This window comes from Protopterus annectens, chromosome 8.part0 (genome assembly GCF_019279795.1).
Source record: "Protopterus annectens isolate FY-2018-M chromosome 8.part0, PAN1.0, whole genome shotgun sequence".
Taxonomy (NCBI): Eukaryota; Metazoa; Chordata; order Ceratodontiformes; family Protopteridae; genus Protopterus; species Protopterus annectens.
The window spans coordinates 1976809840-1976837120 of NC_056741.1; the positions used below are offsets into that span (position 1 = coordinate 1976809840).

Here is a 27281-nt window from a genome sequence, read left to right on the forward strand (position 1 = left end):
GGCCATGTGTCTCGGTAATTCTTCCTTATTTACATATTCATACATGTCTCTTTTACAGAATGTTCTGTCTCTCTATACTCAGACTTATTTATTATAAACAAACTAGTTTTTTTAAACATATAAACACCACTTATGTCATTCACATTCTCTTCAAACATATGGTATTAGAGAATCTGACTTGTTGATGGAATTTGTAGATTTTTATCAATAACACAACACAATTCCTTAAATTTACCTTAAATTGGTCATATACTGAAGTTAATTTTTTGGATGTATCTATATGTAAGGGAAGCAGTCATGAATTAAGTACAAAGCTGTACAGGAAAGACTGTCATGTGAATAGCCTGCTAAACAGCAAAAGTATGCACCCGAAATATATTTTTAGAAGTGTAATACAAAATCAAGCTTACAGAACCTCCAGCCTCAATGCTAATGAGGAAGATTTTGAAAGACAATTAGAGACAGTTGGATCATCACTTATGGAAAGAGGGTATCATGAACAGCTCATACAAAGAAACTTAGCAGATGTAGCCAAGTTAAAAACAAACTAGAGCTAGACCATACTTTTCACAGTGGACCGCAGATACTTTAATCTCTAAGGAGAATAGACAGTTTACGTCCAATAGGTTAAGGATGTGTTTGAGTTATTCCATAAATATTAGATTATATACAGATATTTTCAACAAGCATTGGAATATTCTAATGACAGGCAAGTGGGTAAGCATTTGGACGCACGACCCCAATTTACCTTTAAAAATAAAAAATCTTTGAGAAGAAGGCTTTGTACTACAAAGGATTATAATGTGACACAGGTTACTGGGGGGGACCAGACCATGTAGGAACTGTCAATATTGCAAGTTTATATCTGAAGATGAAGAATTTAAACATCCAGACACGGGTGAAAAATTCAAGCTTGGGATCAGTGCCACTTGTGAAAGTATGCATGTTGTTTATTTAGCTGTATGCCAGATATGCCAGAAGTCCTATGTAGGGAAGACTGATAGACAGCTTAGGTTTAGGATTAGAGAACATTTATATCCTATGAAAAAAAGTCCACACAATGCATTAGCCAAACATGTTACTGAAACAAATGAACATCATATATTCAAGTTTATGGTACTGGGGAGAAGTATGGTAAATTTAAGGGGAGGAGACATTGGAACTACAATGGAAGGATTAGAGGCTGAATGGGATTGTAAGGTTAATGGCAGACACAGGGCATGGCCTTAATGACCAAGTCCCTTTGAGACCCATCCTGAAAACTCGACCTCTACATAGCAACTTTCAGAACACACGCATGCCTTTGTGTTATATATATGTTTTTATATGCTTTTATCATGTTTTTATCACTTTTATTGAAGTGCTTTATAAAGTTGAATGATAGGTCATGTGATATTAATTAAGATTATAAGTATGGTGTCTTTATACCTTTTTACTTACACCTGAAGAAGCAGTCAGTGAAAGCACTTGTGTATGTGTTTGGTACCATTAAACATTTTGGAGAACTGGAGCCTTGCCTCTGCTTGTTCGTTTACACTATTGAAATGATTTTCTTTATTGCGGAGGTACCTGGATATCGTTGGTTTGTTTTACTTTTAGTGTAGTTTTATCTGTTGTCAGTTTTCATTCTTTCCTCAACCTGTGGGTTCGACTTGGCCATTACTATAGCTTGTGGTAGCAAAAAACAATTGAGGGTACCCCTTATCCAGCATGCAGCAGTCCTAAGGACCTCAGATCTTGGTTGCACCTTTGCAAGTTAGACGTGGTTAATCAGTGCTCTCGAGCAGATAAGTTGTGAAATTTGCTTCTTTCTCTTCAAAATCTGTACCATTTCACCACTTACTGAATACTGTTATCTTTATCTAGCCCCTATTTAGAATCTCTTCAGACTGTAACTGACTTATTTTTCTTCTTTTCTGTACTTCGGTACTGTAACAACTATCATTAGTAGTCTTTTCCATTGCACTCGGTGTATTTCTGGTATATCGGTGTTGATATCCTTTTGTCTTTCCCTCATTGCCATTACAAAAAAAAAAGTCTCTTTCCTATTCTGGATGTTTTTCCTTTCCTCTAATTGTTGATTGTTGTGTGGAGCATTATGGCTGACAAGGATAAAGGACCATCTGGTTTTAAAAAATGTCAGAAGTGTTACCGTAAATATCCTACTCTGATTCCCATTACCTCTGTGTATATTGTGTCCACTTCACCTTCAAGAAGATTGTTCAGTGTGTCGTGGGTTTTCTCAGAGCCTTAAATGAATGAATGAACAAACTTATTTTAAAAGGGCTATTACCTTTCTCTTTTAGTGAGGCCTTATCTGGAGCTTCCTCTTAAAAGCTTCCAAGAAGGTGAAGAAAAGAACTGCATCATTGCCAACTTCCCCTTCGGACCCGACTGCTAAGAAACAAAAACTCTGTTCTTTCTTCATTAACGGGTCCGAATGAAAGTAGACCTGTATTACTGGCATTGACTGATCAATCAGCACTGAAACCTAATTCTGGACATGCTTTGGAGTTGACATGTACGTTGGACCTGAAGACTTCATTGGACAAGTCTTCTTCAGTGCTATAATCTTTGGAACCGAAAGCTTTTTCTCCTGAATCGGTGCAGTGTGTCATTTTCTTGCCAAGGAGTACGTATTCACCTTCTGTTAACCAGTTCTGTCTGGAGTACCTACTCCCTTTTTGCAAAGATCAAAGTCTCCTTCTGTAGTTTCCACTCGCTCTTCCAAAAGCAGCACTGAAGATGATGTGGCGAGATTGCTGAGGAAAATTTTCTGGGAACAGGGAGTTGCACCAGATCCTTCAGCCTCTACCCCCTTCGGTCAGGAGCCATGCATTTCCACTTCTGCAATCTTGCGTCCTCCTCTGACTTCTTCAGAAACTTCAGAGTACTTTGATCTTAATCTACCGGCACAGTCTTCCTCAGATCTGAAGTTATCTTCAACTTCAACAGTTGCTCTGAGTTCTTTGGTCAATTTGGAAAATGGGACCTCTCAGCGCCGTAGTTCTGGGATTGGTTCCGTGCCTTCAGACTCAACTCCGAAGTTTTTGGAGCCTTCTTTATGGTTAGGAGCCTTGGTGCAGATGAACTTTTCAGAGCAGGGAGGAACTGTAGTTCCAAGGTCTGTTCTTTCTGAGCCAGAGTCCTTTTCCTCTCTGGGGAGGTAGGCTTTCGAGGTTTTGGAGAGAGCCATGTCTGTTCCAGACATTCAAATGGTTCCTAGCTCCTTGGGTCCTTGGCCCTGTGTGCACACAGAGCTTCAACCCTTCTCTTCATGAGGACAGCAAGTAGCAAAACTCCAAGCTTCCTAACAGAGCATCCTCTCTACTTCCGATACCTCACCAGAGAATCCCACTGACAAGGTCCCTAGGAAGAAGTGCAAGATGAATCACAATGGATTCCTCGTAAGAATCCATCACCGAAGGCGCCGGCACAATGAAGGTGAAGGATCCCCAAGGTCTTCTCCTGATGATGTCTCCCTTGGAGACATCCTAGAAATCTTAAAACAGAGAGGTGACTGGAAGTTGCAGTCCTTCCCCTGAGGAGTCTGTGTACCTGGAGGCTTTTGGTACTCGCCCGCTTACCTTCTGGGTAACTGCACCCACTGATGAGCTCATTGCATTGATCTCTCAGCTTTTATGGAAGGCACCTGATAGCATTGAACCAATTAACAGACAAAATTATAACAGCCCCAGAAGATCAACAATTTTGGTCTAAATGTTTGCTTGTTGATGCTTTGGTCATGGCGGCAGCAACTACAAGGAATTTGCCGAGGAAAGTTCCTCTGTCCATCCTCCCAGCAAGGAGTCTGTGGTGATGGATAGATTTGGAAAGCAAGCTTATGCTTTGACATTTGCTTTACAGTCTTTGAATTACTTCGCTCATTTTATGAGACTGCAGAGGGATCTGATTAAAGAACTTTCAGATGCCCTCACTGGGTCCATTTCTTAGGAGGCACAGGCATCTGTCTGTTCTCAGTTGGCTGCTCTGCAATCCACATATAATTCATCCATGAGGCTCATTTTTCATGTAGCCAAAGGGATGATGAGAGCTGCAGGTGCAGATGTTTCCATAAGGAGGCACACGGGGGTGCACTTGTGTGATTTTGTGGAGTCCAAGTTTTTTTTCATCAACACTCCATTTGACTGTACATCCTTGTTTTGCCTCAAGGTAAAGGACACTTTATCCAGGTGTGAGAAAGATGGAAAGATCTTGTCTGTTGTGGGGTGTATGTTTTTCCACTCCTCAGAGATTATTTTCCAGGAACCAGAGCAGTAGTGGGAAAATGTGGTTCAAAAAGTCCCAAGGATCTTTTCCAGGACACACATGGAGGTAGTTCCCTCAGGGCAGGGGGGGAAATATAATGGTAGACTCTGCCCTTGTGGCAGATATAGCCCGCAAAGCCAGGGATCCTGAAATACCTTCTTTGGGAGGCCTTTCCAGCACTCCTGAAAGGAGGCCCGGTTGCCTTCCACTGGAGGCAAACAGGGTTGATTGTCCCTGCACCGGAGAGCCTGGCTACAAATAATATCCAATTCATGGATGCAGGGATAATTTCTGGAGGTTATATTATACCATTTTTCCTTTCTCCTCCCATTCACCGAAAAATCCCCAATGTTCCACCCAGAGTGAGCAGACAGCACAGCAGATACAAAGGCTGCTGGAAAAAAAGTAATCCAAGAGGTCTCACCAGACCCAAGAGAATCCAGAACTTGTTCAGGGTTCTTTTTAGTACCAAAAAAGACGGGACTGGAGACCAGTTTTGGATCTCAGTGTTTTGAACAAATTAGTTCAACCCAGCAAGTTCCGGATGGTCATGGCTCAGTCCACTCTTCCTTTTCTGGGACAGGACATCTGGATATGTTCCGTAGACCTTTAGGATGCATACTGTCATATAAAGATGAACAGGCGATCCAGAAGGTTCCTACGCTTCCAGCTGGGAGCTAGTCATTATCAGTTCAAAGTTTTGCCCTTTGATCTCACCACAGTCCCCAGGGTGTTCACCAAGTGTATGGCAGTAGTAGCAGCTCAACTGAGACTGCAGGGATTCAGAGTGTTTCCATATTTAGAAAACTGGCTCATGTCCACCTCGACCAAGCAACAACAACTGGAGGCAAGATTCCTGGTTCTTCAGACATATTTCTATCTAGGCATAACCATAAATTACAAAATATTGCAATTAGAACCAGCTCAGACTTTAGAATTTATAGGGGCAATCTTAAACACAGAGACAATGATAGCGTCCCTTTCCCCATTAGGACTGGACAAAATATGAACACAGGTAACGAAAATAATTTGCAGCTCCAAAATTTCAGCATGCTTGATCCTTCAAACTTTGAGATCCATGGTAGCTTCAATAACTCGAGTTCCATTGGCCAGATTTCACATGAGGATTTTGCAGTGTCTTCTTGCAACACAGTGGTCTGTACTTCAACCAGTGTTAACCCCTGGTAGGTATCAATTACCAACATATGTAAAAGGGATCTTGAATAATGGATACAGTCAGACCAGATCTGTCAAGGTCGTCTGTTTATTCCCCCTCAACCCAAGGCCACTGTGACCACAGACACTTCCCAGTTAGGGTGGGGGTGGCCATTTTCCGGGGAAAACAGTCCAAGGCACTTGGTCCCTTGAAGAGGTCAATCTACATGTCAGTGTTCTAGAGATGAGAGCAGTACTTTGTGTTGCAGACCTTCCAAGATGCTCTCCACTTGGGAACAGTTTCGATTCAGATGTGTCAGTTTGGTGCATCAGCAAACCAAGAGGAACCAGCTCCTACCCATTGTGTTGAGAAGCCCTCAAGAGTGTGGCAGTGGGCAATCTCATCCAGTCACTTTCTCATAGAAACACACATTCCGATAGATTGAGCAGATGTATCCTTCTGCCTCACAAGTGGTCTCTCAGACAGTTGTGGAAAGGATTTTCCCCAATGGGGACAGCCTTGCAGTGATCTTTTTGCCTCTCTGCTAAACAGCAAGTGCAGCAACTACTTTGCCCTAATCCCCCTTCAGGGGGAATCACCAAGGGATGCTCTTCTTGACAGCTGGTCTCCCAGTCTTCTTTATGCCTTTCCTCCCACTCCATTAATCCCAAAGTTCTTTCAGAAAGCTGCCAGGTTGAACAGCAGAGTAATCCTCATTGCACCATACTGGCCCCGACAGATCTGGTTTCCTTTCTATTGGCCTCACATACTTCAACAACCTTGGATTCTGGATCCAACTCCAGACTTCCTGTCTCACCCGATGAGCATGATTCACCCGGACATTTCAGGCCTCAGACTGACAGCTTGGTTTCTCCATTTCCATTAATAGCCAGACTACCTATGCCGTCCTCCCTTTCCCACATTATTTTTTTATCCTCTCTCAAGCCATCTAAACAAAAACTGTACACTAGTAAATGGAAGAGATTGATTTATTGGGCACATCAGAATAAGGCTGATCCCTCTTCAGCACCTGTTCACAGCATACTTGACTTCCTAGCCTTACTCTTCAAAGAAGGTGGATCTGCTTCTACTATTAAGGTACAGTTGGCAGCCATACCCAGTTATCATACTGGATATCAAAACTCTTCACTTGGTTCTCACAAACTTTGTAAAGCCTTTTTGAGAGGAACTGTTCTCTTAAACCTACCTTTAAACACTCTTCCCCACCTTGGGACTTTAATCTGGTGTTCCAAACTGTTACTCAACCACCATTTGAACCGGCAGCAATGTGTGATCTAAAATTTTTGTTTTAGAAAGCTATTTTCCTAATCGGTATTACTTCAGCAAGAAGAATTTCTGAAATTCAAGCCTTATCATGGCCAACCACCATACTTAATTTTTGACAGAGATAGTCACCTTGAGAACAAATTCATCTTTCTTACTTAAGGTGGTTTGAGTATATCATCAACCAATATATTAATTTACCTGTGTTCTTCCCTAAATTTTCTGACACAGGTGAATATTTACATTTACTAGATGTCCACAGACAACTACGTTTTTACCTTAAGACAAAGAATATTAGAAAATCTGACCAACTCTTTGTCTCCGCCTCTCATTTGAAATTGAAAGCCTGTGACTAAGGTAACTTTGGCCAAATGGCTCACAGATTGCATTTCCTTCATATATGATAAGTTGGTATTACTCTGCCAAAACCTGTACAAGCTCATTCAACTAAAGCTATGACTACCTCATCTGTATTTCAGTCCAAGGCATTCACAGATATTTGTGCAGCAGCAACTTGGGCAACTTCTCATACCTTTATTACTCATTACAAATTAGATCTAGTCTCCAGGGGAAGAGCATCATTCTGTTCTATGGTGCTTAGGAACATATTTCCATAATTCCTCCCAGGATCTAAGGTAGCTCAGGATTCTGTCCCACAGGTTGAGGAGTGTGTGAAAATTGACATCAGGTAAAGAAGTTGTGTACTCACCATAACATTCCATCTGTGTTGTCCATTTTCATTCTTGCTCTACTCCCCACCCACCAACCCCCAACCAGTTAACTCCTGGAAGAGTGAGTGGATTTTAGGAGGTCATATCCCCACTATGGCTCCAGATATTGTCAGTCTGATTTTTAAGGCCTTTTGGTCTTCTGTTTCTATTAACAAACAAGATCTGAGGTCCTTCGGACTGAGGCATGCTGCGTAAGGTGTAGCTCGAGAGTTTTTGGTTACCACAAGCTACAGTAATGGCTGAGTCAGATCCAAGGGATCAGATCCGAACCCACGGGTTGAGGAAGAATGAAAATCGACAACACGGATGGAACGTTATGGTGAGTACATAACTTTTACTGCCTTAACCCATCAGTTTAGGTAGTTACTGGATAGTAATTAAACTTCCTGAATGCCAGCAAGAAAAATTTTGGAGAAAGTAAGAGAAAATCAACAAACGAAGAAAGGTCTGGCCTGGAAGAACCTTGCAGCCACAAAAAACGTTCAATTTTTATCTTTAGTTCAGGAGAGGGCTTCTAATAATTTAGAGGAAAAAATAATCAAATGCAATTGAAGATGTCTAAAGTAAATGAGGTTCTGAAAAATTAGTTAACGTCAAATGACAGAATTCAGATGAGCTGATAAACTGCCAAAATCAGATGCTGAAATGAAGTAAAGCCTGGCTGAACTGAGGATGACCTCTCAAGAACTATTTAAAAAAAAAAAGTAGAATTAGAAGAAAAAGTATGCAGAGAGAATCCACAATTTTCATCTTGCTACAGAAACTGGAAGGAGTGGATTGCATTAATTTTATAAAAGTACAAATAAGCAACTGGACTGCAATTCCACAGCAGGATTTGTTAAATGAGAGAGCATATCATGCGCAGCAGGATTTGTTAATTGAGAGAGCATATCATGCATATGCTTCAAATCAGGCCATGAGAAGACAGTCAAGACCTATACCAGAAACAATGCAGTCATACCAGCAGAAAGACCTGCTATTGACTAAAATGTGGTAAAAGGAGGAAAAAGTTTATCTAACAAAAAGTGATCCAGCAAGCTGAAGGAGAGACTGTTTCATAATTGTAACAAAGCCTACAGAGACTTTACTAGTGAAATATTTTCCTTTGTTCCAGATGAAAACAGAGTGACAATCATGTTCAGGAGCTGACTTAAAATAGAGACTGGTGTTGGAAGGTAAGGGCAATCAGAAGGAATTATTTAAATGTTCCCATAAGATGTAATTTAGAGACTCAAGTTGTGGTTCTGCAAGCAGTGGCTGAAGAAGACTGGATGTTTGGTTGTGTTAATCTGATGGGAAAACTATAATGCAGAAACCTCATTTTTTATTAATTTTTAGAAAGACACTGAAGAAGTAATTGCAATAAAAATTATTTTGTTAATATTTGTATATGTTTCATAATGTAAACCACATGCATAAGAAAGCATATCTGTATAGTATGCAGATTTATTTTGAACATTAAGTGGTGGGGTTTAATCATTGACTATTGTATGTGCGAGGGAGTGATGTTAAGAAGTATTTTTTTTTTTAATTCTAATTTATCCATGCTCTACACTGTAACAAAACAAAAAATGCTGGAAAGAAGCAAGTTTAAGTTCATATAATGTTGTGATCTTGGTCTGCTGGGGATGTAAACGTGTATTGATCTTGTATGTAGATTTAAAGGGTGATTTCCAGTATTTTATAGAGGTGGATGTGTAGACTGATATTCTTAGTTGAAACTTTAGATAAGTTTCTGTAAACAAATAAGCTTAAAAAAGACAAGAGAAGTGATGAAAAGCAGAACAACGAGAGTTCTTTCTTACATTTATAAAGTTGTTAGTGGTTTATTCCCGACACCACATGCTTTTAGCTGAGAACAAGTAGCAGACAAGTGCAAGCAATTCAGAGTTCTGACTAGTATATTCTGGGTGAAATCTGCAAATGTTCTTTCATATGCAAGTTTACTAGCTGGCTTTTTCATTAACACATTGTTTTAGTTTTGAAAGAATGAACATTCAAATGCAAGCAGTTAACTGTGAAAAATCTGAGCAGTGTGTTTTGAGTGAAATGTACAAGTTAACTGAAAATGAAGCACAGCTATGAAGTTAAATGGGTATACAAGTAATTACCTCCATTTTGGCCTTAGTACTTTAATGAATTAAATATAACATTAAGCATTTTAATTTAAGTGTAGCCAGTGCACTTTTTCTTACTTTTAAAAGTTAGTTTAATGAAAGTATACAAACTGTTCCTCACATCTTTGAGGAGAAATGAGAATAGATTGCAATCTGTGTAAATGGAAATACAGTAACCTGTGCTTTAGCATGATTAACCCTATCTTTAGAACAGGTAATAGCTGTGGCTACAGCTACCCATTTGGAGCAGTTGCTGTATGTGGAAAGGGTAAGCTTCCTTTTTGGAAAGTGTAGATGGTTTTGTGTTTTTGCTGTTAAAGTGAATTAAAAGGGATTACTGGTATTTAAAAAAAAGTGCTAAGTATGTTTTCAATGTTTCTTGAAATTTTTCATTGGAACACAGTCCAGGAAAAAGTGATACAGTTTCAAGTAGGGATGAAAAAAGCCAATGGCATATAAGATCAGCCTACCAGAAATTAGTGTGTGCATGTAAGCTGCAGGTTGGAAACTTATTTAAAAAACATGTATAATATCAGAATGGCTACTTTGCCAATTTTAACAGACTATAAATGACAGTATAGATATATGGACAAATAGAGAGTACTGTATAGAGTGCAAAATGGCATTGTTACAGGGTAATTATTTTAAAAGGTACAATAGGTTCATAGGTGGGTACTGGGCCCGAAGGCATATATTAGCCCAGCCACGTTGTGTGGTATTCACCGCCCCTTTGGTTAGTTCCCTAGGCCCTTGATCTAGCAGCTAGTACCCTTGGCCCCTATCTAGTAGAGCTGTTGGTATGATCCCTGGTGTGAACTTGAAAGTAGCTTTGATACAGTAGGTACAGTTGGATAAATATGAGCATGTGAATTTGACAGAAAAAGAATTTCAGGATGGACATTCAACAGGGTATCAGGGCGAAGGAAAAAGGGATTAATACTGTTTGTGAGAGAGGGTGCAAAAGTTACAAGAAAAAAAAGACTATTGGTATATTTATGGTAGGAAAGTGTTATTAGCAGGGGGAGGCTTTCATAGCATGTAGTTATATTCCAGTTAAAGGTGCTATTATGGGAATTAGAAGAATTTTAAGAGAGAAGATTTTCTGCAGAGAATATTTATGGGAGGAGTCTGCAGTAGTGAGGGTATATCGGGGATCCTAAAAGGGAAAATACAACAAAAGAGGGTAGATTTTGAAGACTTGTAAGAATAGTTGGTATGGAAGATGTTAATTTAGTATTATGAATTCTTACAGATTTTACACATTCTGTCCAATCTAGCCCAGTTATTGCATATTGTGAGATAAATTGTTTTACAAGAGCATGTGTATTTCAGTGAAAGCTTTAGTACCTGTACAATAATTGTAACAGATCATGCATCAATAAAAACTAGCATAAAGATGCAGGGTAATGGTGTTTAAAAAAAAAAAAAAAAAAAAAAAAAGACTTGTCTGTTTGAGAAAGGAATTTAAGGACTAGTAGTGTTTATGATTCATAGGTTTATACTAGGCTGATGACAAACAGGGTATTTTAGCCTAGCCATGCAGCCCAACCCAGTTTTGTTTGAGAGTATGTTGCATGCCTGTATGGTGGAGTTAGAGCTGGTGGCTGAAGATTTTGTGGGTGGGTATGTTAGTTTGGGGATTCATTTACTTACTGTGAGCCTCTATCCGTCAGAGACAAGGAGGCAAACCAGGGATGAATTGGTGATTTTCCCATCCGGTGATCAAGGTTTTACCCTTATTCCATAGTATGTTGATCCTTTGAGACATTTGTCTGTCTCTCCAGCATGTTCTATTTATGTTGCAGGCAAAGTTCAGATCCTTGGAGCTAGTGTTTCTGATGCTGTTTATTTTAAAGATTTGCAAGAGATCAGTCAGAGCTGTACCTGAGGATGCCTTGTATACCAGGTGTAGATTGCCTGTCATTAACACGTAGGAGATTTGAGTAGAGACAGAGAGGGCTGTAAGGCAATCTATGGTATTCATACCATGGATTCTCTTGGTGAGAAACCTTTGTGCTTGTTCAGTTTTTGTAAGTGCCTGGTTAGGTACATGCCAGAGGGGGCATTGTACTCCATGATGGGTCTGATAAGAGCTGAGTGACTGGTATTGTAACTTCCTTGGTCCTGGGTGCCATACTCTTGCTTTTGAGTTTGGCGACATAAAATGATTTTCTTACCATTTTTGCTGCATGTTGGCCAAAGGACAAATTACTGTCTACCAATGTTCCTAGATCCCTAACTGCCTGGTCAAGTCTTAAGAGAATTTTATTGATGTAGTAATTAGCTGGGGTGAAAAGTTTTCCAAGAAGCCCTATAATGCATTTCTCAGCATTGTTTTAATCTGTGGCTTTGGCACCTGCGATTTGTTTTAGGTCCTCTTGTAGGATGTTGATGTTATGGAGGGAACAGATGTTGGATAATAAAATTGTATTATATTGATCATCACACTTTGTTTTTGGTCCTTGGATTTTTAAATCCATTCAAAGGCACTGTGTGATGACCATCTTGGGGATTTTGTTTTGTGTTTTGGTTCTTGGTAACCACTGGATCTAATTTTTGAAGTCTGTCAATAGTAGCAGAGTGGGGTATTGTATTTAATACCTTGGCCAGATCAAGTTAGGGAGTATGCATCATTTACTCCTTATATATAGCCTTGGTGACCTTTTCAAAGAAGTCTACCAGGTTGAATAGGTAAGCCCTTCCCTTAAAGCCAAACTAGGATGGGTTCCAGTGACTGTAGATTGCTAATGTCCTAGTTGATCATTTCCATGATAATTCATTCCATGGCTTTGTACATTAGACATGTCAGACTGATGGGTCTGTACTTCCCAGCATCTTTTGATGGTCAACCCTTATGAAGAGGGATGACCGTTGCAGCCTTGCATTCATCAGGCATGTAACCTGTTTTGAGGCTGTAGTTGGAGTGCCTCAAGTTGTCCTGCTAGGTCATGTTTTGACTATCTAGGAATCAACCAGGCATATTGTTGGGGCCCATTGAAGCAAGAGTTATTTGGGAAGATAGAAATTACTTCGTAAGGGATAGCTAGCGAGTGGGGTAAAATAAAAATGAACTTAGTGTCATAGAAATGAGAGAGAGAAAAATATGGGAATTATTGGGGGGGGTTTAAACAAGAAACATCTTTATTAAATTATCACATATGACATAGGCAGTCATATGTTTTTATAAATGAAAATAAAATCATATTGACAATTTTAGTTGCAAACATCATCACAGACCATACTGACATAATTTTATTGCAAACATTATAGTTCACTTATCTATCCAGTCATTGTCGGTCATTGCATAGCTCACTCAAATCCTGCCTTCTTTTAAACCTCATTCCTTCTTTGCATGTATCGCTAGGGAGGTGATGAGAAAGGTTAAAAGCATGGAGAGTAAGGGGAACCTCCCAGAACAAGAAGAGCGACTGCAGAGTGATGAATGGAAAATAAAGGAGTATTTGGATAGTATGCATAAGCATAGAAAAGCTGGTTTTAAGCAACTGTCTTTTTTTTGAAATTCTATAGCACAAAAGGTTTTATGTAAACAAATTAGAAAGATGTGTAGCCAAACTTAGAGAGCCCATGACGAGAAAAAATATCCAGAAAATAATGGGGAAAAAAGCACCCATTGGTATTGGAGATATTTTGTAACTTTATGAAAAATTTGTAAAAAGCAGAAAAACAGAGGAACTAAAAAAAAGGCACAAATGGAAATATTTATGGGGGACTTGATTATGACATGGTTAGAGGAAGAAACAGTTCTACAATTAATAGGAAAATTGGGAAGAAATGAAATAAGACAGTGATGCATGATCAGTCATCATAGAAGTCTCCAGGAACAGGTGGGTATTCCTGTTGAAATTTGAAAGTTAGAAGGGAAGAAAGTTATAAAGATCTGGAAGGCTTTGTTTAACAGTACTTTAAGAGTACCAGCATCTTGGAAGAAAACTGTGGTGGCTGTGTTACCCAAAGAGGTTAAAGACACTTCAAGTCCAACTTTATACATTTGTTTCAGTTTTAAACCTTGACTCTTAAGTGGTTATACTAGCTAAGAAAATGACAATTTTGTTAAGGCTGATAAGGTAGGGACCAGTTTAGTTTTGTGGAGCGGAGACAAGTATTTGATAACATTAATAGAACAATGATAATCCAGAAAGAGGCAGAGTGTAAGAAAAACAGTGCTATTTTTGGTGGGTCTTGATTCAGAAAATACATTCAATAGAGTCACCTGGGATTTTATGAATAGTTTAATGGTAGCATCAACATTCCTTCATAGAATAATAGGGTTTAGAAGGAAGATGTAAAGGGTGGAAGGCAAAAATTAAGGTAGGGAGGGTTTCTGTCTGACATATTGTTTCAACAGAGGAAGCAGGAAGAGATGCCCTCTTTCTGCTCTGTTATTTTCTTTCAGAGGTATTGGCAAAGAAAATCGGATGTACAAATTCAGGGATATTACCTGATAATGATACTCAAGAAAACTTAACTTTATGTGCATACATTTTGTACTGGATAATTTAGAATACAACATGTTGGTGTTGAACATTTTGGGACAGTTTCGGGTCTTTTGGGGTTATAAAATAAATCAAGATAAAAACAGACTGTTATAAATTATGTATCAATCCACAAATTGATTCAATCATATCCATACTTATGGGAAGATGCTAAAATGATGCATTTAGGTGCATGGATTAAAAAAAATGTTACTGCAGCTAAGGATATTTTGGCAGAAACTAAATTAAAGAGAATACAATAACTGAGGAAACTGGAAGATATTTTTTTTCATTAATTACTTTTGTTTTATTTCTCACTTGTAGAATCTATCATGCCATTAAAAAAAGTTTGGGCACATCCCTCTCACACTGTACAACCATCCTGTGAACTTTGTACAAGAGTACATGCTGGTACTGAGATGTACGGCTGTGGAAATCCTCAGTCCATGAATGAAGACTGTCATTGTTTCAGTCTGGCTACTGTACAGTTGTCTTCTCCTACAAATGTTTAGTAGCAGATAAATACCTTTTTGCGGACTTTTCATCATTGCTATTCAAATTTTGTGGAACAAATATTCTTTCCATATTAGGAAATGCGACTGTGGTTGTCAAATAGCCTGTATAGACATGCATACAAATTGCATTTGTTTAGGTCCTGAACACATTTGCAGAGACTGTTTTGTTTGTCAATCTCTTGTACTTTAAAATCATTAGAAGGTACCTCAGTTCTTTAAAACTTTACATTGAGAATAAGAGATTTCTTGTTTTAGCTTATACCAAGAAGATACCAAGAACTCTCTCACCTCATTCAAATAATCAGTAGTTGCAAGAAGAATTTATCTTGGTGGATGGAATCCAAAGAAATTCTTTTAGGCTCACTGTTTTTCACCTCATCCCCAGGCCATAGTGACCATGGATGCCTCCCAGATCAGGACCATCCAAGGCACTTGGCCTCGGTAGAGGCTAATCTGCAAAAGAATGTTCTGGAAATGAGGGCAGTGCTGTTTAGTGTTGCAAGCTTTTCAAACTGTCCTCCCTCTAGGAACAATTCCGTTTCAGTCAGAACAACGTGTTGGTAATCTGGTACATCAGCAAGCAAGGCAGAACCAAGTCTTACTTTGTTGAGAAGCCCTCAGTGTGTGTCAGTGGGTGATCTCTTCAAACCACTTTCTGGTAGCAACGCACATCCCGGGGAGCTCAAATGTGGTAGCAGCCATATTGAGCAGATGCATCCTCCTGCCTCACGAGTGGTCTCTTAATCCCATAGTGGCGAGGGAGGTTTTCCGTAGCTGGGGCCAGCTTTGCTGCAACTTGTTTACATCCCCCAGAACAAGAAATGCAGCAGCTACTTTGCCCTAATCACCCTTCAGGGGGAATCCCCAAGAGATGCTCTCCGTCTTGATTGGCCCTCTGGACTACTCTGTGCCTTTCTCCCCATTCTTGTAATACCCCTTTTCTTGAAGAAGGCCATAAGGTTGAAGATCAAAATGATTCTCATTGCCCCATTTTGACTTGACAAATCTGGTTCCCCTTTCTTTGGCCTTATCTACTTCAACGTCCATGGACACTGGACCCAGATCTCCTGTCCCATCCTCGGGAACTAGTTCATCCCAACCTGAAAAACCTCAAGATTACATTTTGGCTGCTCCAGTTCTTTTGATTGCCAGGCGAAATAGCTTGTCTTCCCCAATTCTAAACATTTTGCTAGCTTCCCATAAACCTTCCACAAGGAGACTCTACCTCAGCAAATGGAAAAGATTGTCTGTATGGGCATGCAATAACAACCTTGATCCTTTCTCGGCATCAGTTGAAGAGGTTTTGCAGTTTTTGTCTACACTCTTCGAACAAGGAGATTCTTCTGCCATCAGAGTTCAGCTTGCTGCCATCTCTAATTTCCATAATGCTTTTGAAGGGCAGTCTTTAATTTCACATAGGCTGTGCAAGGTTTTTCTAAAGGGAATATTAAGGTTAAAGCTTCCTTATAGTGAACCCCTTGTCCCCTGGGATCTTACTCTGGTTTTGTAATCCTTGGTCCAATCCCCCTTTGGGCCGGTGGCTACCAGTGATTTGAAATTTCCTTCATGGAAGACCATTTTCTTAACTATTACGTCCGCTAGGAGGATTTCAGAGATTCATGCGTTAACTTCAAAATTTCCATTTTTGATTTTTCATAAAGATAGGGTATCGCTGAGAACCAGTCCATCCTTTTTCCAATGGTCATATCTGAGACTAACATTAATCAATCCATTGAATTGCCAGTGTCCTTCCCTAATTATTTCCAACAAGGGAGAGCACTGCTTACATCTATTGGGTGTTCACAGACAATTGATTTTTATCTCAACAGAACTAAAGATTTCAGAAAGTTGGACCAGTTATTTGTCTCCCCTTTCAGTCCTTCCATGGTTAAACCAGTTTCTAAAGTCACGTTGCCTAAGTGGTTAAGAAAATGCATTACCTTTGTGTACAACAGGAAAAACCTCAAGTTGGCAGCAGCAGTTGGAGCACACTCCACAAGAGCTATAGCTGCATGTGCTGTTTTTTACTCCCAAGGCTTCTATGGATGATATATGTGCAGCTGTGATGTAGGCTTCCCCGCATACCTTTATTACTCCTTACAAATTTGATCTGGTCTCAAGGGGAAGAGCATTATTTGGTTCTGTGGTGCTCAGGAATATCCTTCCATAGGGCCTTCCAAGATACAAAGTTAGCTGAGGACTACGTCCCATATGTCAAGGATAAATGAAGATTGATAACATTGGATAAAGAAGTTGTGTACTCACCATAACATTCCATCTGTGTTGTCGAGCTTCAATTTTCCTTGACACTCCAACCTCCTTTTTTCAGACTCCTTGAGTAATGGACCTTAATCCTAGCTATTTGTTTCCTCATGTATGACCTTGGACATAGCCTCTTCAGAGTTATAGTATTACCTTTCCTAGTCTTATTATAACTGCAAACTCAATCCGAGATAATTTAGAGAGAGGCATTTTGGGTAGGAACTTGTCTCAGGAGTTTTTTTGTTCGCTCGAGCTGTTAACAGCTGAGCCGGTTCCAAGGCTCTGAACAGAGTCCCATATGTCAAGGATAAATGAAGATAGCCAACACAGATGGAACTTTCTGATGAGTACATAACTTTTCTTCTTTTGTTCCAAAGTTCATTAGAATTATTTCATCAAATCTGGACCATTTTTTCATAAACCCCAAAAAGAGCAACAATAAGAAGGTAAGTTGTTTCCTAACAGATAAGGCAAGATCAGCAAAATCTGACTTTAAATGACCCGAAGGATCTTTTTATTATAGAAATACTAACTTTTGACCATCTTCTATGTGCATCCCACATCTCTGACGTCTTCCCAAAATTGCAGGGAAACTTTTCCTTCCTTTTTGGAAACTCATAAACCCAGAATCTTGAATTTTGAATATAACAGAAAAATGAATACACACTTCAATAGGAATGTCTTCCCATTCTTTCAGGGATCCTTCAAGTCCTCTCAGCTCAGCAACATCTCTTTCCAATCCTTTTAGAGCTTTATCTTCAGGGAGTCCTAGAACTCGTTCCACCCAGAGAGACTAAAAGGACTGTACTCTAGATTTTTCCTTGTTCCAAAGAAAGAGGAACTTCAGTCTGGATAAATTCAAAACTGGTCTTAAACACCTTTCTCAAAGTTCAAGTTAACCCTCCAAAATCTTTCCCCTCTTTTTCTCTCAAATATTTCTAGTTACTTTGTGTAAAGAATGTCTGTGTGAACCAAAAAACAGACAATTTTTAAGATTCTGTGCATTGCAATACTGCTTTTGATTTACTTCACCATTTGCTTATCCATGGCACAAGGGGAATTTTACAAAATGTTTAGACTATGTAATACTTTTTTTTAGACTCCAAGGCATCCGTATATATCTCTACTTGGGTGCCTACTTGATTCAGGCAACCTCTTGAATGAAGCTTTACAGGCCCTACTCTTTGTAACCAACTTAATTTTTTTGCTTCTGTTTTACTTTGGCCTTTAAGTTAAATTCAGGGCTGACTTATTTTTCTGTGATAATGCTGTGATGTCTTTAGGACATGCCTATCATAACAGCATTTCTTCCTCTAGTTAGGCTCACTTTTTATGAACTTGCTACTATTCACTGACAGATTTCGAAATTACCTCAGCAAGAGTCCGATTGAAAGCCCTAATGTTCATGGCATCAGCAATTCTAATGATTCTATATGTTCGACTTCACATGAAGAAAATTCATTAGTACCAAAAATCCGTTTGGGACTAATATGGTCATCTCCGTCCCTTTTTGCATTTTGTGAGAAAGATTTTTTTTTTTTTTTGTGGCTCAGCCAGGTGACAGTCAGTCCTTGGGTTCCTTTTCTCATTCCAACCCAAGCAGATGATATCAACAGATGCCAGAGGTTTTACATTTTGGGGAATGGAGATTGTTAGAAATGTATCAAATTTTTGGGAGCTTGGGCCATCCGTGACAAAAACAAGCATGTAAAGATTAAGGTAATTATAGCCTTAATGTATGCCTTCATATCATCTTTGGAACCCAGGACCACTTAAAATGTGAAAGAATACTAGTGTCATGTGGTATATCAACAAATGGGTAAACAAAGATTTATTCCCTCTGCAGACTTGCTGGGGGGCTGTCTGTTCAATACAGTCTCGTCCTTCAGGCTGTTTACATTCCCACAGAACACAATGTCAGACTGTTTGAGCAGGTCCGAAGCCAGACCCTCGTGAATGGGTGTTGAATCCAGAAGTTGCCCTTCAGACTTCCCCACCAATGGAGAACTACTTAAATAGACTTTTTGTTACCGCCACTCTAAGCAAGCCACTGAAGCTTTTTTGTACCAGAGCCCCTTGCAAGGAAGCCTGGAGAATGGATGCCTTTTCTTTTCCATGGAAAGAGAAGCTCTTTTATGCTTTGCCTTTCTTTATTTTCATTCCAAAGGGGGGTTTTCTGTGTGATGTTGCAGTAGAGGACCTTTCTTATGTGGGGGTCCCAGTGATACTGAGATGTTTGTATGAGCTGTTTCCCTTAGGTTTAGCATTCATTTCTGTTAAAGGACAGTTGTCAGTCATGGCTTATCTGCCTATTGATCCTTATTTCTTTGATGTCAGTTTCTTACAAGTATCCTACATCAGGCCCCATAGGAAACTAATCCCCCCTCTCCTTGGGACCTGAATTACTTTCCGGAAGAAAAAAAAAAGCCCTTTCTCCTTCTGTACCTGCTTTGTTGAAATTCTTAACTTAGCAACACATTTTTTAATTGCCCATACCTCAGCCAAGAGAGTTTGAGTTAGACTTATGTGTTCTTCCTCTATCTTAAAGTGGACAAGGTCACCCTCAGAATTTAACCCTTCCTTTATTCCTTAAGTTTGTCTCTAAATCATTCCATTGAACTTCCATCCTATTTTCCCAGTCTTCCAAAATAAAGGAGAAATAATTCTTCATTTGCTAGATGCCTACATACAACTGAGATTCTTTGTTAAAAAAAATAAATAAATAAAATTATAAAGTTTGACCAACTTTTTATCTCCTGTGAAGGAAAGAAGTTAGGTGTACCAGTCACTAAACTGATCATTTCCATGTGGATTTCCCTTTCCACTTTTTTGTTACTCATTTTGTGGCAGATTCCTTAAGGGACAAGTGAAAGCCAGTTCCACCAGGTATAAGGTTGTGTCACAAAACTTCTTCAGAAGTTTAAATTACAAGTCTGTTCTGGTCGGCAGCCACCTGGTCTTCGGTTTACACTTTCACAGAACACTACAAAATAGATGCCTTTTTCAGAACTAGAGCAGGTTTTGCTTGGACCATTCTTCAAGGCTTGCTGTACTCCAGTTGTACTGCTTCAGCCTCCACCCCTATCTCCTAAAAGCAGCGGGATTTGTGTCATTATTGTGGAGTACTGCAATAGCAGTCTTAATAAAGAACATAACATAGTACAGTTGTATAAGGTCTTAACATAAAAGTAGAAGTTCAGATAAATCACTTTTGCAGTATATACATCCTCCTTCCATTCCTGCTTTCTCCTTTCCCTCTTGGCTGAGGTGGATCTCCTAGTTTCTCACAATCTCTCTCTCCTTCTGTCTGTGATTATCCTGTTATGACTATTAGCCTCAGTCTTTTTCTGTGAGGCAAGAAATCTCAGGATTTTCTTGCACATACAGCCCTTGAGTACTAACGTACTGTTTCTCATAGTTCACAGGTAGGATATAGAGTATGAGGAGGAAGGTGCTTAAGCTTTTGTAGACTGGTTGGATGTACAGTATCCTTGACAGGATATGTCCCATAAGTGAGGATACTGCAACACTGATCTCTTTTGTTATCTACTGTTAAGAGTATTGTTGTTCAAGATCTTATCGTGAGTATGGATATAGATACCAAGATGTAAACAGTGGAAAAAATGTTGAGTACCCTTAGTCTTGTTGATAGTTCATGTCTATTTTTACCAAGTGGAGGCGTTGTGTTGTGGGGATAATACTTCAGTAAGTGTGATAAGCTAATTCACTCCTTAGAACAAGGAGGAAGTGTTTGCATAGGTATTTTTATATCCCAAGTAAACTTGAGAGGATTTTTCCTCTGGTAGATAGCAAATATTGAAGGTGTGTGGAGAAGAGAGAGGTAATTTGAAACGTATGTTTTGTGAATGTAATGATTTGGCAGATTTAACTTCCTAGCTGAGTACTTTCTCAAAGTTTTGGGGGACAAAGAGTTGTAATTAAGAAATGTTTCTTCTGAGCTGGGATATAGGATCTGAATTGCTTAGAAAGATGTAAGGCCTTTTTAAGTTGGACACATTGATTGGCGGCACTTTCACTGAGTGCTGATTTGATTGAAAAGAAATGAATGAAACTTTTGTTGAATCTCTTATGTAACTATGTAACTTATTTTTTTTTTGGTCCCCTTCCACATACCTATTCTTAAGTTACACAACACCTGGAAAAAGATTCCACTGTCAGTGAAAGATGTTCCATCCATTTTTTTCTTTTCGATCACTTGAAACTCATTGAAAGTGCTGTCACATGACAGTTACCAATTGAGTTTGTTATTGGCTGACAGATTCCTAGAAAATGGAAATCTAAATCTATTCCAAATGTGAAGTAAGATGTCCTTCAAGGATGCATCTGCAGTCCTAACATATGGGTTGTCCTGCCTCAGGCAGCCCCTCGGTCAGCCGGATTCCAAAGTCTGGGTCTGGCCTCGGCTGATGTCGCACTTCACCCGACATCACAGCTGCTGGGGTATAAAGGCATCAGCCGACGCCATTTTCCTCAGTCTTTCTTGCCGTGCGGTGCCCGAAGCAGAAGCTGTTCGCAAGTGCCGGTCGGTCAGATCCAGAGATTTCTACTACCGAAGACTTCTAAAAAAGCTAAGTACCCCGTTGGGGACTCTTTCTTGCCTCAGCCGATGTCAGACAAAGTAAATAATTGTTTAACTTGTGGGAAACAAATACCTCATAAGGATTTCCACTCTTATTGCCTTCCTTGCTTAGGCCCAGACCACGACGTATCAGCTTGTCTAGCCTGTGCTTCCTTCAACCGACGGACGCTTAGACGTCGGTCGGAGTTTGCAGAGGAGTTTTTTGGTCCCGCTATTGCATACAAAATGCCGTCGGAGACTCGACTACACAATTAGCTAAAAAGCGCAAGGAAAAGGACCGACACTCGCGGTCCGCGGTTTCGCTGAAACCACGGTTAGGCCAACCGCGAGTGTCTCGGTTTCGCTGAAACAGAGTCCTCGGTTCTTCCTTCGCCGAAAGCATGCCTCCGATAGCCGAGGCCTCACAGAGCATGGCTGAATCTGCTACTGAATTTACGGCTACAGAAGCAGGCACCCAGGAATTGTCAGACACTATTCCTTTAGACATATCTACCCCTGCACGTGGGGCTGCTAGACCCCCTGCTTCTATGTCTATCAAGGCTTTTTCCAGGGCTAAAGCAGCTAAATCTTCTAAGGCCTTACCTGCTAAAACTCCCTCACATAGGCCTACCTCTAGTTCCCAAATACTCAGCCTGGCTGAGGATCTCATTTCTTTGATCAGGGGATCCCAACCTCACCCAGACAGGGCCTCTCAGCCTCCTCCAGATAAGAGGCCTAGGACTGAACCCCCGGAACCTGTCTCTACAGACTATTCCTCGGATGACTCAGATATTTCAGACCCTCAGGAAGGCCCATATTCTCCTTATGAGGATTCTGATGCAGAAGACTCCATTCCTTCTGCTTCTCCTCCTGGAGAATTTTCTTTTGGGGAAACCTTACATGCTATGAGGGAACACTTCCAATGGCAGGGCCAGGATTTTTCAGATTCAAGGAAAAGGCTAAGGACTTTTTTACACTTACCTCAGCACAGGCCTTTAGCCATTCCTCCAGTACTAACAGTTGTTGATGATGCATATAATGATGCCTGTACTGCCCCTGATTCTCTTCCTCCGGCCCCTGCCAAGCCTGACGGATATTACAGGGTCCCGGACACACACTACCATTTGTATAAGGCTCCTGTTGCAGACCCTGAAACCATTTCACAGGGCCCTAAAGGTGTGGCAGCTGCCTCTGCCAAAAACCCTCTTCCCTCTGAAAGGGAATCTAGAGCATTAGAGAGATGGGGTAAAAAGGTTTATACTTCTGCTACTCTTTCGGCCAGGGCCTTAAACTGTCAATTTCACATGATTCAGTACCAGGAATTTTTGTTAGACCAGCTAAATAAAAAACTATCCTCTCCTGAACCTATAGACCGCAAGTCCCTTCAGGATTTGGTACATAACTCTCAGCAGGTCAGTAACCATTTCTTAAAATGTGGCTATGATGCACTGGAGGCTTCCTTTAGATCAGCTATGACTGGAACAGTGATTCGAAGGCATGCCTGGTTAAAAGAACAATCCTTACCAGACCATGTTAAGTCAAAACTACTAGATGCTCCTATGGAGAAACAAAGTTTGTTTGGCTCCCCTGCACAGGAGGTTCTAAAGAAGGTGGAAGAAAAAGCAAAATCTGTCCAAACAGTCAAGGATTTCTTACAGGTCCAACCTCCGAGGTTTAGCAGAAATTGGCCTTCGAAGAATTGGTCCTTTCCAGACAACTCCAGAGCACAGAGAGGTAGAAATAGACGCCCAAGAGGCAGAGGTCAATCTAGGGGTGCCTACAGGGGACGTCAGTGGCAACCTACCAACCAGAGAAGTACTGCCACAGATTCAACTACAACCACTTCCACAGGGCAGACACAATGACTTGGCTCTGGTTCCGCCTACCAGGGAACAACTGGAAGCACCCTTGGGCGGAAAACTAGCCTTATTTTCCGACAACTGGCATTACATTACAGGAGACAAATGGACTTTACAAACAATAGACAAGGGCTACAGGTTTCACTTCCACACTCTACCAGAAAAGAGAGGAATGCCAAACCTACCACCAAGCCAAAAAAAAAAAAAAAAAAAAACAGACGCTCTAAGACAAATCAACAACTTACTAAGGATGAGAGCTATAGAAAAGGTACCGCCTATGGAACAAGGCCAAGGATTTTACTCCAGGCTTTTCCTTGTACCAAGAAAAGAAAATCAATGGAGACCTATTCTTGACTTGTCCGTACTGAACACATACCTCATTGTTCCAAAATTCAAAATGCTGACCCTCCAGCAACTTCTTCCCATGCTGGGCAAGGAGTCTTGGCTGGTGACTCTAGATCTCAAGGAGGCATACCTGCACGTCCCTATACGACCAGATTGCAGAAGACACCTCAGATTTCTTGCAGGATCAGAGCATTATCAATTCTCAGCATTGCCCTTTGGCTTATCTACTGCGGCCAGAGTATTCACGAAATGCCTGGCATCAGTAATTGCTCATTGCAGGCTCCAGGGAATTCAAATTTACCCATACCTGGACGACTGCCTAATACAAGCGGACAACAAGGCAAAATTAACAAAAGATTTGGAAAAGGTCATACAACTGCTGCAAGCCTTGGGATACACAGTCAACATGCAAAAGTCAAGACTAGTACCATCCCAAAGGATAACATTCTTGGGTGCAGAACTGGATACATCAACTCAGATGGCTTTTCTCACAGAAGAAAAACAAAAGCAACTACCAGTCTATTTCATGACATTAACAACACAAACTCAGCTTACTGCAAGGAAAGTCCTGCAAGCCCTGGGTTACATGGCATCCTGCATAATATTGATTCCGCATGCCAGGCTGCATATGAGAAAGTTGCAATGGTACCTAAGGAATGTATGGTCTCAACACAAGCACAGTCTAGAAGCCCAGATTCCAATAATTCCATGCCTGAAGCAAGAATTCCTGTGGTGGGCTCAGGCCTGTCAGTTGAACAGAGGATTGCCTTTCCACAAACCTCATCCAAGCCAGACCATCACCACGGACGCCTCAGACCTAGGCTGGGGGGCACACATGGTGGACAAGTGTATACAAGGCCTATGGACCCAAGACCAGCTGAATCTACACATAAATCTAAAGGAGATGCTGGCAGTGAAACATGCGATCCAGGCATTCAGACCACTCCTTCTACAAGGTCACCTGCTGATAAGGACGGACAATACCACAGTCGTGTGGTACATCAACAAACAGGGAGGTACACACTCATATCCTCTATGCCGGATGGCAATGGACCTGTGGAATATGGCCCTGAATCTCAACATTCAACTTCAGGCCAGATTTGTACCAGGAAAAGAAAACTCACTAGCAGACACCTTAAGGAGAACTACCACGGATGCTCACGAATGGATGCTGCATCCAGATATCTTCAAAGCCATAACAAAGAAATGGGGACTACCAGAGATAGACCTGTTCGCCTCCCCACACAACCACCAATTGAAGAAATTCTGCACAAGAGCATACCACCCACTTGCTTGGAGGGTGGACTCCCTTTCCTTCAGCTGGAAAAACCTGACAGCATATGCATTCCCACCTCTTCCTTTGATGTACAAAGTCCTACTGAAGATCAAAGAGGATCAGCCAAGGGTAATCCTGATAGCTCCAGACTGGCCGAGGCAACATTGGTACCCGCTACTGAGAAGCATGTCTCGGACACACGCATGGCCTCTACCTCTATGTCCCTTACTTCTAACTCAGAACAACTACAAGATCCTACATCCAAACTTGAAAACACTGCAGTTAGCTGCTTGGAATATTGCATAAAACAAAATAACCCAGATTTATCTCAGAGGGTTAAGGACATTATCCTGGAGGCACGCAGACCCTCCACAAGGAAAACTTATTCAGCCAAGTGGAAAAGATACCTCATTTGGAGTGCAGCAAAGGGAGAAAATGTCTCATTGGCAAACATAGCACACATCCTGGAATCCTTGGCAGAACTGTTCCACAAGGGCCTGTCCTACTCCTCCATTAAGATTCATGCATCAGCAATTTCAGCAGAATACAACATGGATCCTCCTGTCTTCTCTCATCCTCTACTCAGGCAGTTCTTGAGAGGAATCAAAAATGTAAAACCTCCAAGGAAACCACCTTTACCTACATGGGATCTCAACTTTGTGCTGGAAAAGTTAACACTTCCTCCTTTTGAACCAGCAGCAACAGCAGATTTACAGTTCTTGTCTTGGAAAACTGCTTTCCTGCTAGCAATCACTTCAGCAAGAAGGGTATCTGAGTTACAGGCATTAATGGCAGTACAACCCTTCCTTATCTTCCATCAGGATAGAGTCTCTCTCAGAACTAACCCTACCTTTATGCCAGAAGTGGTCTCCAGAGTATAATTGAACCAAGCGATTCATTTACCTACATTCTTCCCCAACCCACAGAATAGGGGGGAAAGACTGCTACATACCTTGGATGTGCACAGACAATTACGCTACTATCTGGACAAAACTAAGACCAACAGAAAAACTGACCAGCTTCTGGTAGCATATGCAACAGGAATGCAAGGAAAAGCAATTTCAAAACAGACCATCTCAAAATGGATAGGAAATTGCATTCGATTTTGTTACTCTTTTCATGGAAAGACAACTCCTGAAAATATCAGACCTCATTCCACAAGAGCTACAGCCACCACTACAGCTTTCCTACGAGGAGTGGCTACCAAAGACATTTTAGAAGCTGCTACTTGGAGCTCCGTGCATACATTTGCTAAGCATTATAATCTTCCCTTATACTCCAGATCCCGAGCAGGTTTTGCAACTGCTGTTTTGCAAGGGATCTTAACTGCACCATCTTTATCTTAGTGCCTCCTCCCCCAGTTTGGCTATGGTATTCTACCCATATGCTAGGACTGCAGATGCATCCTTGAAGGACATAGTACAGTTTTGTACCTACCATAAATGTAGATGTCCGATAGGTATGCATCTGCAGTCAGGATTACCCACCCTCCTTCCCCTCTGTGGTATTCCTAGGGTATTTACCCCTCTTTTAGCTAGCTGGGGGAATCTATTTTGGTGTATTTGTTTGTATATATGTATATATGTATATATATATATATATATATATATATATATATATATTTTTTTTGCTCTCTACTGTTTGGAATTATTTGCATTTATCCAAATTTAGCCTTCCTAGAGGGCACCTGGCATCTGGGGCAAGAAACACTGAGGAAAATGGCGTCGGCTGATGCCTTTATACCCCAGCAGCTGTGACGTCGGGTGAAGTGCGACATCAGCCGAGGCCAGACCCAGACTTTGGAATCCGGCCGACCGAGGGGCTGCCTGAGGCAGGACAACCCATATGTTAGGACTGCAGATGCATACCTATCGGACATCTACATTTATGGTAGGTACAAAACTGTACTTTCTGGATATTGTAAAGGAGATAAACTGGAAGGCATTATCTTTAGAAAGGGAAAAGAGCAAATTTGATATAAATAAAGGAATCTGTGGGAACAAAGCATGCAGAATAATGCGCAGGAGGAGTGAGGTTTAATGGAAAGGCCGGAATTAATAATTGATCCAGTTTAATGTTGGACTGAAAATTGTTTGTTTCTATTTTCTGCATAACACTGGAAACTGCTTTTATGGTTTATTTTCTTTTTATCGATGTTTGTAAACATATGCTACAGTTTAAAATGTTATGATTTAATAAAAATGTTTAAAAAATCATAGTCTAAATGTATATTCTATATAAGTAAGTGTCCGGGGTATTATGCTTAAAATTAGATCAAGGTTCCATCGACCCAGTGATAAAAATTCTATAACTGATACTTCATTTATTACTTCGATTAGATATATAAATGGACAGATTTAAAACAGCGGCTTGACTGTTTGCCAAGACAGCAGTG

The 27281-nt window shown here is 40.5% G+C and overlaps 1 protein-coding gene across 1 annotated transcript in view; it reads left to right on the forward strand.

Moving 5' to 3' along the window:
• The window catches only part of SLC7A6OS (solute carrier family 7 member 6 opposite strand), a 481086-nt gene that overhangs the window by 315669 nt on the left and 138136 nt on the right, over window positions 1-27281 (forward strand). The gene's annotated exons all lie outside the window — the stretch shown is intronic.